Source organism: Coregonus clupeaformis, chromosome 23 (genome assembly GCF_020615455.1).
Source record: "Coregonus clupeaformis isolate EN_2021a chromosome 23, ASM2061545v1, whole genome shotgun sequence".
NCBI lineage: Eukaryota > Metazoa > Chordata > Actinopteri > Salmoniformes > Salmonidae > Coregonus > Coregonus clupeaformis.
This window is the reverse complement of record NC_059214.1, coordinates 60,876,851-60,892,113: the sequence shown is the minus strand read 5'-3', so window position 1 is coordinate 60,892,113 and position 15,263 is coordinate 60,876,851. Positions and strand designations below refer to the sequence as shown.

General features: G+C 43.3%; 1 protein-coding gene across 1 annotated transcript in view; it reads right to left on the bottom strand.

Moving 5' to 3' along the window:
- The window catches only part of LOC121576584 (metabotropic glutamate receptor 3-like), a gene marked incomplete at its 3' end in the record, with an annotated part of 46,782 nt that extends 31,802 nt beyond the window's left edge, over positions 1 to 14,980 (bottom strand). Inside the window, exon 1 of the mRNA XM_045206494.1 lies at positions 14,899 to 14,980. The remainder of the gene's footprint in view (positions 1 to 14,898) is intronic.
- Between the last annotated feature and the right edge of the window lie 283 nt (positions 14,981 to 15,263).

Below are 15,263 nucleotides of genomic sequence, written 5' to 3'. Positions count from 1 at the left end.
TAAAATGTAAATGTAAATGTAATGTTTGACGGTGGGGATGGTGTTCTTGGGGTAATAGGCAGCATTCCTCCTCCTCCAAACACGGCGAGTTGAGTTGATGGCAAAGAGCTCGATTTTGGTCTCATCTGACCACAACACTTTCACCCAGTACTCCTCTGAATCATTCAGATGTTCATTGGCAAACTTCAGACGGGCCTGTATATGTGCTTTCTTGAGCAGGGGGACCTTGTGGGCGCTGCAGGATTTCAGTCCTTCACGGCGTAGTGTGTTACTAATTGTTTTCTTGGTGACTATGGTCCCAGCTGCCTTGAGATCATTGACAAGATCCTCCCGTGTAGTTCTGGGCTGATTCCTTACCATTCTCATGATCATTGCAACTCCATGAGGTGAGATCTTGCATGGAGCCCCAGGCCGAGGGAGATTGACAGTTATTTTGTGTTTCTTCCATTTGCGAATAATCACACCAACTGTTGTCACCTTCTCACCAAGCTGCTTGGCGATGGTCTTGTAGCCCATTCCAGCCTTGTGTAGGTCTACAATCTTGTCCCTGACATCCTTGGAGAGCTCTTTGTTCTTGGCCATTGTGGAGAGTTTGGAATCTGATTGATTGATTGCTTCTGTGGACAGGTGTCTTTTATACAGGTAACAAGCTGAGATTAGGAGCACTCCCTTTAAGAGTGTGCTCCTAATCTCAGCTCGTTACCTGTATAAAAGAAACCTGGGAGCCAGAAATCTTTCTGATTGAGAGGGGATCAAATACTTATTTCCCTCATTAAAATGCAAATCAATTTATAACATTTTTTACATGCGTTTTTCTGGATTTTGTCTCTCACTGTTCAAATAAACCTACCATTAAAATTATAGACTGATCATTTCTTTGCCAGTGGGCAAACGTACAAAATCAGCAGGGGATCAAATACTTTTTTCCCTCACTGTACACTGATTGAAGTGGATTTAACAGGTGACATCTATAAGGGATCATTCCTTTCACCTGGATTCACCTGGTCAGTCTATGTCATAGAAAGAGCACGTGTTACTAATGTTTTGTACACTCCAGACCATTCTGCACTGTGCTGTCCCTAACAGCCCTATTCAGAATCGAGATAAGTGCACTGATCTCAGTCATTCATGTAAATCATTAATTGATGTCAATGGGAGACTTGGGAGGAGGAATGGGAGGAAATATGGGTTAAGTGCATGAATCTCAAGTCAGAATACCGTCCTGATCATGTTGTGATTGCAAAAAATCAGCCAGAAATGCAGTACTGTTGCTGTAAAGATTATTGTGTTGTTTCGGATCATGTCCAGGTGTGTCTGTTAAAATATGTGTTCTGTTTTGACTTTGGACAACCAAGTGAGGCTCTAGTATTTATTTAGTAGATCTAATCTACAACAAAAACAACCTGATGAAAGCGTTGGTTCTACTTTTAGCAATAAGAAGCTTTTTTTATTTTGTATTCCATTGTCTTCCAAATGTTGCTCAATTTCCTCTCTCCTTCAGTTTGCTTCTCAATACTTGCACCTTGGTTGGAAAGCTTGGTAGCAGCAGTGATCCCTTCCCTTTGCAGCAGATCTAATCAACTCAAAGCTGGCTGTTGCTTCAGACAATGACAGATCTGACAGAGCTAGTGACTCGATGATAGATACTGCTCCTACCAATGCACTAGAGGTAGTATGTTATCAGATTAGTCTAATAAGGGTTAATACTTACAATGCACATCATTTATCACCATTCATCCATCCTAATCAATAATCAATCATGTGTGCTGTGGTCCTTAATGCCCTATTGACCCCTACACAGAGCTGGGCTTGTTAGAGTAACAATCAGGCCTCACAGTCAGCGCCCTGTGGGTCACAGGTCATGGCCAGACAATTTAGAACTAATAGAATGGAATCAACTCTAACATTCATGTGCCCAATATGGCGGTGCAATATAGGCCTATTTATTGTTATGGTTGTTTTGAATGAGAATGTCTGTTCTATGATTAGTAATTATATGGTTGGGGAACGAGGGTGCCAATGTGTATACTAGTGCAAGACAAAATAGGCCTACATAAATAATCAATGGAATTCACAGGCTGTATATTTTAACCTGGGGTGTCTGCACACCACTATGACCTGTCTCTGTAGTAACACTTTGCCTGATGAGTAGTCAGGACACTGACTGGGTGAAGGGTTAACTCCTGGGGTGAGAGTGAGGGGGGCTGGCGGCTGGAGACGAGAGATCGTTGTTGGCTATTACTCCAAGACGAGTTGCCTGCTAGTGCCCCTGACTGTGTGAGTGTGTGTCCTGCATTTCTGGTAGGCTTGATGTGTCTCTGTAACATTCACAAAAAGAGTAACTACAAACCACTGCTGCTAGATGTAGTTCACCACTTAACAACACACACAAACACACACACACACACACACACATGGATGCACACGCACGCACACACACACACACATTGTCATTACCATTAGTATTTATCTATTTATTATAAACTAAGTGGTTCGAGCCCTGAATGCTGATTGGCTGACAGCCGTGCTATATCAGACCGTATACCTCGGGTATGAAAAAACATGTATTTTTACTGCTCTAATTACATTGGTAACTAGTTTATAATAGTAATAAGGCACCTTGGAGGTTTGTGATATATGGCCAATATACCACGACTAAGGGCTGTGTCCAGGCACTCCGTGTTGCGTTGTGCATAAGAACAGCCCTTAGCCGTGGTATATTGGCCATGTCAGGCCTGATCGTTAGTCTAACAAGCCCTGCTCTGTGTAGGGGTCAGCAGGGCGTTAAGGACCACAGCACACATCATTGATTATTGATTAGGATGGTTTAATGGTGAGAAATGATGCACATTATAACTTAACCCTTATTAGACTAATCTAATACCATATAAACTCTAGTGCAGGGATGGGCAACTTTGATGGGGGTGGTGGCCACAAAAGATCTGGGGTCTGCGTACCCACATCCATAGGGTGGAGAGAAAAGCTTGCAGTTTTTAATATAATTTCTTCAATTGGCGCCCCCCGGACGGTAATTCAACCATGATAACAGGTTTTGATAACTGGCCGCTAAACTAACTTGGCAATAAATAAAAATTTACCTGACATGGGCTAATTGACTGACTATCAGTGACTGACATAAGAAGAGAAAAACTGCTGATGCACAACCAAATATCAAAATTGCACATTGTGTATTCTATTATTGTAACTCTCAATAATAAATAGAGACCCCGACTGAGTTTTTTTGTGTGAAATTGATCCAAGGGCCTTCAAAAGGGAGGCCGGCCCGCGGGCCGCCAGTTGCCCATCCCTGCTCTACTGCATTGGTAGCAGTAGGGATGTATCTATCATCGAGTCACTAGATCTGTCAGACCTGTCAGTGTCTAAAGCCACAGCCAGCTTTGAGTTGATTAGATCTGGTGCAAAAGGAAGGGATCACTGCCGCTACCTCGCTTTCCAACCAAGGTGCATGAATTGAGGAGCAAACTGAAGGAGAGATGAGATTCAGTAACACTTGGAGGACAATGGAATTCAATAAAAAAGCTTATTTATTGCTAAAAGTAGAACCAATGCATTTTGGCTTTTGGCCTTCATCAGTTATTTTTTCAGGTGATTAGATCTGCACAGGAACAAGTGTTTTGGGTCAGTACTAAATAAATACTAGACACTCACTTGGTTGTCCAAAGTCAAAATAAACAAACCTGGACATGATCTGAATCAACACAATGATCTTTGTAGCAACACCCCTGCATTTACATTTTAGTCATTTAGCAGACGCTCTTATCCGGAGCAACTTACAGTTAGTGAGTACATACATTTTCATACTTTTTTCATACTGGCCCCCCGTGGGGATCGAAACCACAACCCTGGAGTTGCAAACACCATGCTCTACCAACTGAGCTTCAGAGGGTTTATTGCTGACTGATTTTGCAATCGCAACTCGCTTAGGATGGTATTCTGACTTGAGATCCATGTGCTTAACCCACATTTCCTCCCATTCCTCATCCCAAGTCTCCCGTTGACATCAATTAATGATTTACATGAATGACTGAGATCAGTGCACTTATCTCGATTCTGAATGGGGCTGGTAGGGACAGCACAAGGCAGGATGTTCTGGACATAATATATATAGTGGGGTCCGAAATTATTGATACCCTTGATAAAGATGAGCAACAATTGGGATCTTATATTATTTTATACTAATACAATTGCTCAGAGAAAGAGATTTTGTTTAACAAGTAATCTTTTTTTCTCTCAAAAAGGTAGGGGTCAAATTGATTGACACCCCTGTTCCCTTTCAGTCAGTCAACTTCGGTACAACACACTATGGGGAGTCGCACTCTTGCGACTTTGGTTGAAGGAGCTAAATTCACACCTGACAAGGCCAATGAAATCTGCTCCTTGCTGGATGCCCCGCCTTCCACAGGTGATAAGCGTGAAGCTCGGATTCATTCCTTCAATTATTCCGCTCTTCACCTCGGTGTGAACAGAAACGATTCACGCTACAAAACAAACAATTAGAAAATGAGACGTTTCGCCAACTAAACTGTCCCTTAGTGGTAGAGCGTGTTCACCCCATGGACATTGTGTGCTGAAGTTTGTATTTGTTTTCGTAAGTTTCCTAATCACAAACAATTAGTTATTCTTCGGATTGCTTGGCCTGGCTATATCAATAAGTACGATTGCTAACGTGACCAAAACAACGAAGGCTAACAAGCCGGGTTCGCGACCATGCCCAAATTAATTTGTTTCCTTGTATGTCTAGTATGTTGTGTTGTTGTCTTGTCCATATTTAATGCGCCCTCTGTTGCCCCACATTCCAGGGTTCAAAGGGTATATCAATCTCCCCAGGGTGAGAGTAATAAGTTGGGCAATTCACTCTCTGTCCACAAGGGGCATCCTCCCCATAGGAGGCTCATTACTGGGATTCAATGCTGATTCCTGCCCAAAGTCCATATGAGGTGCCTAGTGATACAGGTTATGGGTTCTATAAGCGATTGGTTTCATTCAAGAGAATTAGATTCAATTACCACAGAAGGGGTCAGTTTTCAGAGCTTTCTGTCCCTCTTCCAGCTGAGTTACAAGGTGCTGTGGCACCGGTACCTATGACTGGCTGGTGGGTATGACAACATTCACGATAGCGGTTGTTCCCTGGGTCTATTTGTAATGTGTGCGGTCCAGCACTGGGTGCCAGCCGGTTACCGGGACACATCTTACTGCCTAAGCTGAGTGAGGCTCGTTGTGACAGAAGTACAATAAAACCACTTAAACTGGTACAACACTTCCACTAACAGTTGGCACAATTTTTTTACAACAAAGACCAGCTTGGTCTGCCAACATAACCAGCTAGACCATGCTGGTCAGCCAGCAGAACCAGCTAGACCATGCTGGTCAGACCAGCTTGACCAGCATCTGACCAGCACTGACCAACATAGACTAGCATGGACCAGCTTGAAATTTATGCTGGTCTATGCTGTTATTTTCAGCAGGGAGTTCCTTAGCTTTTGAGCTATTTCCCTTCTCGCCTACTCCTTTTTCTTCTGAAGAGCAACAGATGTTACATGCCCTGTGTCCGGTGCGAGCTTACATTATGCATGTACGTTGAACGGACCCAGGATATCAGGTTATGCTTTTCTTCTGTTTTTCTAGGGATATCCGGTTGTCCCACTACTCTTTCACTACCTTAGACCACACAGAGAGAGAGAGAGAGAGAGAGAGAGAGAGAGAGAGAGAGAGAGAGAGAGAGAGAGAGAGAGAGAGAGAGAGGGGGGGCATTCTCCAAACCATCTCTTGTGGTGTGTGTGTTGTTAAGTGTTGCGCTACATGCAGCAGCAGTGGTTTGTAGTCTCTCTGTTTCTTCGACAGAGCAGAACGGTGTAAGTGTTACAAAGAAACATTAAGTGCATCGAGCAACATAGGACTTCTGGTCAATAAAGCCCTCCCACTGTCCATATACAAACACACACACACTACACTACATAAGCATAACACGATACTGCACCTAAAACTGCAGCATCATATGCGCTGTATTTTACTGAACATGAACCATTGACATCATTAGAGATTAGAGATTAGAGTTATCACGATGCTGACTGTGAACAACTTTCCAGACTCATTCTACAAACATAACACACTCATATATCAGTTTAGTGTAACACCACTACAACTGAACTGCATGGGCGCCATATGAATTCATGACATTACATTGTTTTCGTCATCCCAGAAAAAGCAATAAACGCACCATCAGGTGACACACAGAACCAGTTCAGGGATTTGTTCCCTTGTGGGAATGCTGTTCATGTCAATGCTCAAGCCCTCTCTCCTATCCTGTCTGGCTACTGTATGAAAAGACTGACAGACTGTGAGGACTGACGGATGGACAGACGTACGGCAGCCGGAAATTAGACACACATATGCCCAAGCGTGCACACACAGACACAGATACAGGCACAGGCACAGACACAGACAGACACAGACACAGACAGACACATGCACATACACACAGACACACTGCAACGTGATTTCCCCTTTTTCAGTGTTTGAATTATTTGTTTTGAGCAGTCATTGTTGGTCATCTTTATCGAGGGTGTCAAAAATGTTGGACCCCACTGTATATAGAGACAAACACTGGACTGTTTCCTTTATACTGTTTATCACGCTGTGTATTTATATACTGTATTCTTCACATTGTAATATACATGCATCTACTACTGTACATTGCGTTTTGGTAACACTGTTCATACACACTCGGTTAATAAAAAAGTGGTCAGATGACGCAGATGCTAAGCTACAGGACTGTTTTGCTAGCACAGACTGGAAAATGCTCCGGGATTCTTCAGATAGCATTGAGGAGTACACCACATCAGTCACTGGCTTCATCAATAAGTGCATCGATGACGTCGTCCCCACAGTGACCGTACGTACATACCCCAACCAGAAGCCATGGATTACAGGCAACATCCGCACTGAGCTATAGGGTAGAGCTGCCGGTTTCAAGGAGCGCGACTCTAACCCGGACGCTTATAAGACATCCCGCTATGCCCTCCAACGAACCATCAAACAGGCAAAAAGTCAATACAGGACTAAGATTGAATCGTACTACACCGGCTCTGACGCTCGTCGGATGTGGCAGGGCTTGAAAACTATTACAGACTACAAAGGGAAGCACAGCCGCGAGCTGCCCAGTGACCCAGTGCCTACCAGACGAGCTAAACCACTTCTATGATCGCTTCGAGGCAAGCAACACTGAAGCATGCATGAGAGCACCAGATGTTCCGGATGACTATGTGATCACGCTCTCCATAGCCGATGTGAGTAAGACTTTTAAGCAGGTCAACATTCACAAGGCCGCAGGGCCAGACGGATTACCAGGACGTGTACTCCGAGCATGTGCTGACCAACTGGCAAGTGTCTTCACTGACATTTTCAACATGTCCCTGACTGAGTCTGTAATACCAACATGTTTCAAGCAGACCACCTGCTTAGTGCCCAAGGACACTAAGATAACCGGCCTAAATGACTACCGACCCGTAGCACTGACGTCTGTAGCCATGAAGTGCTTTGAAAGGCTGGTCATGGCTCACATCAACACCATTATCCCAGGAACCCTAGACCCACTCCAATTTGCATACCGCCCCAACAGATCCACAGATGATGCAATCTCTATTGCACTCCACACTGCCCTTTCCCACCTGGACAAGAGGAACACCTACGTGAGAATGCTATTCATTGACTACAGCTCAGCGTTCAACACCATAGTGCCTTCAAAGCTCATCACTAAGCTAAGGATCCTGGGACTAAACACCTCCCTCTGCAACTAGATCCTGTCCCCTCCTGTACTCCCTGTTCACCCATGACTGCATGGCCAGGCACGACTCCAACACCATCATTAAGTTTGCCGACGACACAACAGTGGTAGGCCTGATCACCGACAACGATGAGACAGCCTATAGGGAGGAGGTCAGAGATCTGGCCGTGTGGTGCCAGGATAACAACCTCTCCCTCAACGTGACCAAGACAAAGGAGATGATTGTGGACTACAGGAAAAAAAAAGAGGACTGAGCACGCCCCCATTCTCATCGACAGGGCTGTAGTGGAACAGGTTGAGAGCTTCAAGTTCCTTGGTGTCCACATCACCAACGAACTATCATGGTCCAAACACACCAAGACAGTCGTGAAGAGGGCACGACAAAGCCTATTCCCCCTCAGGAGACTGAAAAGATTTGGCATGAGTCCTCAGACCCTCAAAAAGTTCTACAGCTGCACCATCGAGAGCATCCTGACTGGTTGCATCACCGCCTGGTATGGCAACTGCTCGGCCTCCGACTGCAAGGCACTACAGAGGGTAATGCGTACGGCCCAGTACATCCCTGGGGCCAAGCTTCCTGCCATCCAGGACCTCTATACCAGGAGGTGTCAGAGGAAGGCCCTCAAAATTGTCAAAGACTCCAGCCACCCTAGTCATAGACTGTTCTCTCTGCTACCGCACGGCAAGTGGTACCGGAGCGCCAAGTCTAGGTCCAAAAGGCTTCTCAACAGCTTCTACCCCCAAGCCATAAGACTCCTGAACAGCTAATCATGGCTACCCAGACTATTTGCACTGCCCCCCCACCCCCACCCCATCTTTTTACGCTGCTGCTACTCTGTTAATTATTTATGCATAGTCACTTTAACTCTACCCATATGTACATATTACCTCAACTACCTCAACTAGCCGGTGCCCCCGCACATTGACTCTGCACCGGTACCCCCCTGTATATAGCCTCCCTACTGTTATTTTATTTTACTTCTGCTCTTTTTTTCTCAATACTTTTTTGTTGTTGTTGTTTTATTTTACGTTTTTATTAAAAAACAAATGCATTGTTGGTTAAGGACTGTAAGTAAGCATTTCACGGTAATGTCTACACCTGTTGTATTCGGCGCATGTGGCAAATAAAATGTGATTCTTATTTACATACTGTATTCTCATACTGTATTCTTCACATACCTCACTCTAATATATCTGCTACTGTACATTGCATTTAGTTTTGTTATACACATATATTTGATTTTATATACTGGATTCTTGACATAGCTCATGTGTATTACATTTTAGTCATTTAGCAGACGTTCTTATCCAGAGCGACTTACAGTTAGTGCATACATTTTTTTTTCATACCGGCCCCCCCCCGTGGGAAACGAACCCACAACCCTGGCGTTGCAAGCTCCATGCTCTACCAACTGAGCTACACTGAGTGTACAAAACGTTATTAACACCTTCCTAATATTGAGTTGCACCGCCTTTTGCCCTCAGAACAGCCTCAATTAGTCGGGGTATGGACTCTACAAGGTGTTGAACGCGTTCCACAGGGATGCTGGCCCATGGTGACTCCAATGCTTCCCACAGTTGTGTCAAGTTAGCTGGATGTACTTTGGGTGGTGGACCATTCTTGATACACAAGGGAAACTGTTGAGTGTGAAAAACCCAGCAGCGTTGCAGTTCTTGACACATTCAAACCGGTGCGCCTGGCACCTACTACCATACTCAATTCAAAGGCATTCAAATCTTTTGTCTTGCATATTCACCCTCTGAATGGCACACATACACAATCCATGTCTCAATTGTCTCAAGGCTTAAAAATCCTTCTTTAACCTGTCTCTTCCCCTTCATCTACAGTACATTGATTTAAGTGGATTTGACAAGTGACATTAACAAGGTATCATAGCTTTCACCTGGATTGACCTGGTCAGTCTATGTCATGGAAAGAGCAGGTGTTCCTAATGTTTTGTACACTCAGTGTATATAATGCTGTACATATCATTCTCAGCATATCTTTTGGTGTATATAGGCATCGATTGCACTTGGATTACTGATACAGTGTTATTAGGGTTGATAACTGGATTCGTCCTGACACTTGTGATTTCTTGCTTCTTGTTTTATTTATTATTTGTGTACTATTATTTGATTATTATTTAGTTAGACATGTTTTACTGCACTGTTAGGAGCTAGTGACACAAGCATTTCCCTGCACCTGTTATAACATCTGCTTAACTGTGTATGCGACGAATATTTTATTTTATTTTTTTTGACACAGGAACATTCAGTTGAGAGGGGCTTATTTCCCTGTGCTGAGTAGAGAGAATGCTGTTGAACTGCTAATGTTGTGATGGAGGCTCTGTACTGCATTCAGCCTACAGAGTACAGCGCTGCATGGAAAATATAGTCTAGAAGGCCATACATGCACGCACGCACACACATGCATCATCTATACACATCTACACAAACGCCTAGCCTATACAAGGCCATATCCATTCACACACACATACACAGCAATATTGTGTCATTACATGAACACACACACACTCATTCTCGCTCCCTCTCTTTCTCTAAACAACCCACTGGGAAGTTTCCAGATTGAATTACTGATCATCCGTTAGCTCGACTATTAAGAATAATAATTTAAGCCTATGCACTGTGAGCTACTTGATTTAGAATAGTGATAGATTTCAACTAGCCTACTACTATTAATTGTGATAGATTTATATAATAGTAACTGGTTTATGGCGGCAGAGATGTATAACCAACCGACAACACCAAACATACAGATACAAATTCTGTACAGACAGTGGGGAAATAAATTATGTATCATCACATACACACCCATACTGTACGGAACAGACACACTTATCCATTATCCAAACATACTCACACACGCACACACACACACACAGACACACAGACACACACACACAGAAATGCAAAGCACTCAGGAGAGTCAGGTAAAGCCATGTGATGTGAAAGAGCCCTTTTAGGAGAGACACCCTGTGACACACATAGACAAGTCAGAAACACACACACACACTCATTCACTTACAGCACACGCACACACACTGACACATCTAGGGCTCTATTTTTGGCTGGCGTTAAGGCGGCACTAGTGTCAAACGCACGTTAGTTTGCAATTTCGTCATGTAAAAATTGGCGCACTGGCATTTCCAAAACATGATCCAAAGTGCTAATTTGAGGCAGCGCTGATAGGGATATTTAAGACCAACCAAAATCTGGTTTTAGCGGTAACACAGTTGGTTATGGCATGAATTTTAACAGCGGAGACGCAGCCTATCCAGCTGTGACGCACACTGCCCATATGCACATGGAACAAGAGTAGCCTAATGTGCTTTTGGTGCCTTTATACTTTGCATTTAGAAACATTAAAAAATATATGTTTTTTCCCATTTTGTTTTATTTGGTTAAAAACCAAGCATAGCCTCCCCTCCACTCAATTATGGCTTGTTTTTGTCCTGCCCAATGCAATCGCGAAGTAGTCAAGACTGTCGATAAAGGGTTTGGCTCCTGAGACCGCTTGGAAATAAATCTTAATCACCAAAGCTTTATTAAAATATAAAGTTTGAGAGTAAAACATTGAGCTGACATTCCCTTTTTATCTATGCATTGTAGGCAGGCCCATATTATTTTAGCCATGCAGGTCCCGTTTTGGACGTACGTAAAACCCCCTCCATGATGTAGGCTACGTGTCCATGCCCATCATGAAATGAGAGATGAGAACCTCTGTGAATACCGGTGAACCTTGTATTTACAAGTTATCTTTAAACTGTAACAATTGGCTTGTTTTCCGTTTCATATGTTCCAAACCCAAGCCCTCCCTTAGGCCTAATAGAACAATGGCTGGTTCAACAGCAATGTGTGTCTTTTTTATCCTGGAGATTTTATGATATCATTACATTTAACATTTATTTATTGTTGTTGTTGTTGTTTAAAAAAAAAAACAGATTGCTTGTTTTTCGCTTAATTTTATTACAACCAAACTTGTTAGAATGATTCACCTACCTGGTATTATTGTGACAACGTCTGTGGCGTGATTGCAATGCAACTTCTAGAGATGTGTGATTGTGATCTGATCTGTAAAATGGTTCCAATTATGTTCATAAAACATATGCCTATTTGGGAGCAGTATAACGGTGAGTGGACATTCTCCCTTTCTCTTTATATTGGATCTTTGTCCAGCTACTGTGAAAAGTTTGGATGTGCATAAAACTCTCCATAGTCTGCGTTGTTTTCATATTATATGCCCATGGGGAGAAATGATGGTGCCTGTAAGTGTGACATAGCCTATTTAAAACAAGTTGTTGTTTCGTTTTGTTTATAATTGTATTATAATTATTTGTTCTCTTTTTAGGCCTTATCAATAATGAATTTAATCTTGCTTATTGACAATGTTTGGCATGTCCATGCTCAGCCATAATGCAATTTACAGTAGACCTAGCCCATATATCAGTGTGCATGCTATTGAAGCCATGCAATTACTTAGAACAATATGGACTGCAAATGGGTTAAAGTTAAGGTATTTAGCAAAGATAGGTCTACATTTTGTTATTTTGTTTCTGTAAGCCATTTAACAAACTATATCGGACTAACAATGGAATTGGAGTTGAATCCAAGGCAATACATAAAAGACCATATATACACAACTTGAAGACACCACATATTTCACAACTTGAAGCAACCACATATTTCGCCATGGAGCACATTCTGATTGGCCAGTGAGGGGCCAAGCCTTGACGCACCCACAACTTGTTTATTCATCAAAAACCAGCCGTTTTGCGCCAATGCCAGCAAGTGCGCTGATAATTGCGATAGAGAAAATAGGAAACATATACTATATATACAAAGGTATGTGGACACCCCTTCAAATTAGTGGATTCGGCTATTTCAGCCACATCCGTTGCTGACAGGTTTATAAAATCGAGCACATAGCCATACAATCTCCATAGACAAACATTGGCAGTAGAATGGCCTTACTGAAGAGCTCAGTGACTTTCAACGTTGCACCGTCATAGGATGCCACCTTTCCAACAAGTCAGTTTGTCAAATTTCTGCCATGCTAGAGCTGCCCCGGTCAACTGTAAGTGCAATTATTGTGAAGTGGAAATGTCTAGGAGCAACAACGGCTCAGCCGCGAAGTGGTAGGCCACACAAGCTCACAGAACAGGACCGCGGAGTGCTGAAGCACGTAACGCGTAAAAATCGTCTGTCCTCGGTTGCAACACTCACTACCGAGTTCCAAACTGCCTCTGGAAGCAACGTTAGCACAAGAACTGTTTGTCAGGAGCTTCATGAAATGTGTTTCCATGGCCGAGCAGCCGCACACAAGCCTAAAATTACCATGTGCAATGATAAGCGTTGGCTGGAGTGGTGTAAAGCGCTCCGCCATTGGATTCTGGAGCAGTGGAAACCCGTTCTCTGGAGTGATGAATCACGCTTCACATTCTGGCAGTCTGACGGACCAATTTGGGTTTGGCGGATGCCAGGAGAACGCTACCTGCCCGAATGCATAGTGCCAACTGTTAAGTTTGGTGGAGGACGAATAATGATCTGGGGCTGTTTTTCATGGTTCGGGCAAGGCCCACTAGTTCCAGTGAAGGGAAATCTTAACGCTATAGCATACAATTACATTCTAGACAATTCTGTGCTTCCAACTTTGTGGCAACAGTTGTGGGAAGGCCCTTTCCTGTTTCAGCATGACAATGCCCCCATGCACAAAGCGAGGTCCATACAGAAATGGTTTGTTGAAGAACTTGACTGGCCTGCACAGAGCCCTGACCTCAACCCCATCGAACACCTTTGGGATGAATTGGAACGCAGACTGCGAGCCAGTCCTAATCACCCAACATCAGTGCCCGACCTCACTAATGCTCTTGTTGCTGAATGGAAGCAAGTCCCCGCAGCAATGTCCAACATCTAGTGGAAAGCCTTCCCAGAAGAGTGGAGGCTGTTATAGCAGCAAAGGGGGGACCAACTCCATATTAATGGCCATGATTTTGGAATGAGATGTTCGACGAGCAGGTGTCCACATACTTTTGGTCATGTAGTGTATTTCTGACACACCCCTGAACCTGTAGCGCTACAGCCTGTGCTTCAATTTACCACTGCGTTAGGTTTCTTAAAATAGAACCCCTTGTCTGTCAGTCAAAAGTCCTGAGAGGCAGCAGAGAAACACCGAGGCAACAGAAAACTCTCCTAATACCAGGACACTGTCCGGTTCACTTCTCTGAATCAAGATCCAGCTAGCCTACCTCCAACTAACTATAACAACACATACATGAGTTTGTGTTTGTCGACACCATTGACTAGATACAACCTCCTGCCAAATCCCATAGCTGCGTGGGAGAAAAGACAGGAACGTACGCAAACGCGCGTGCTCGCTCACCTGCTGACAAGGAGGGCACAGTCGCGGAGCACACCGCAGATTGATGGGTGCGTAAATCGATGCGTTCTGGTGCAGTTTGTCGGTGGAACATACAATTAAACAAAATACTTGTATGAACTCATCAGTAACTGTATCCATCAAATATATCACCGAGGTTAGAAAGCAGTTATTACCCCTTCACACATCGTTTATTAGTTTGGTTTCGTGGAATCCTCTGTCCATTTGGTGTCTGTAGCTTAACGAATTATACAACAGCCAAAATAACTTCTCGACGCTGCGGAAAAACACTGCTACTGCTACGCAAGAAAATATTACTTTTCTTTCGTTTTTCTCCGATATGGCCATCTTTTACAGACATTCTGAAACTCCAATTAACCTTCGTTTCTCTGACAAGTTGTTTTTTCTCTAGTCTAGAAAGAGAACTGGCATTAATCAAATATCTGATGATGATGAAGGATGCAGATATGATTGCGTGTCTGTAAATACAACGCACACCACAACATACATTTTTATTTTACTCACCTCATTCGGTCAACATTTAATTGAACTTGCCTTAGCGCGCGCATGTGGACTACCTGTCAAAAATGCTCCTACGTAGGCCTATGCGTTCTTGCAAATGGCCACATTTTAAATCCAATCTCCAGAGATAAAAAAAAATACAAGTTACTTACGATTAAAAATACTAATTACTTACTTTATTTAGAATGTGAGTCGCGCAAATCTTGCAGTTATTTGAGCACTTGAAACGAGTTTGTCTTACTCCTGATCCCTCAGAGTCATACTGAGAGAGCGAGAGAGAGAGAGAGGGAGGAAAAAAATACATCTAGTACCAGAGCACCGGCAGCCCTTGCCAGACGATGCTTCAGTCTCCTAGCAACAACAATTGGGGAGAGAAAGAGAGAGAGAGACAGAGAGACAGACAGGGATCACCAACCTAGTGAAAACAAAATGTAAGCACATACTGACACATATTTGGAATGTATGATTAATACAATCAGATTGTATGATCTTATGATAAAAAATATCATGTATAATAAGTTAATGTATGATTAATAAGTT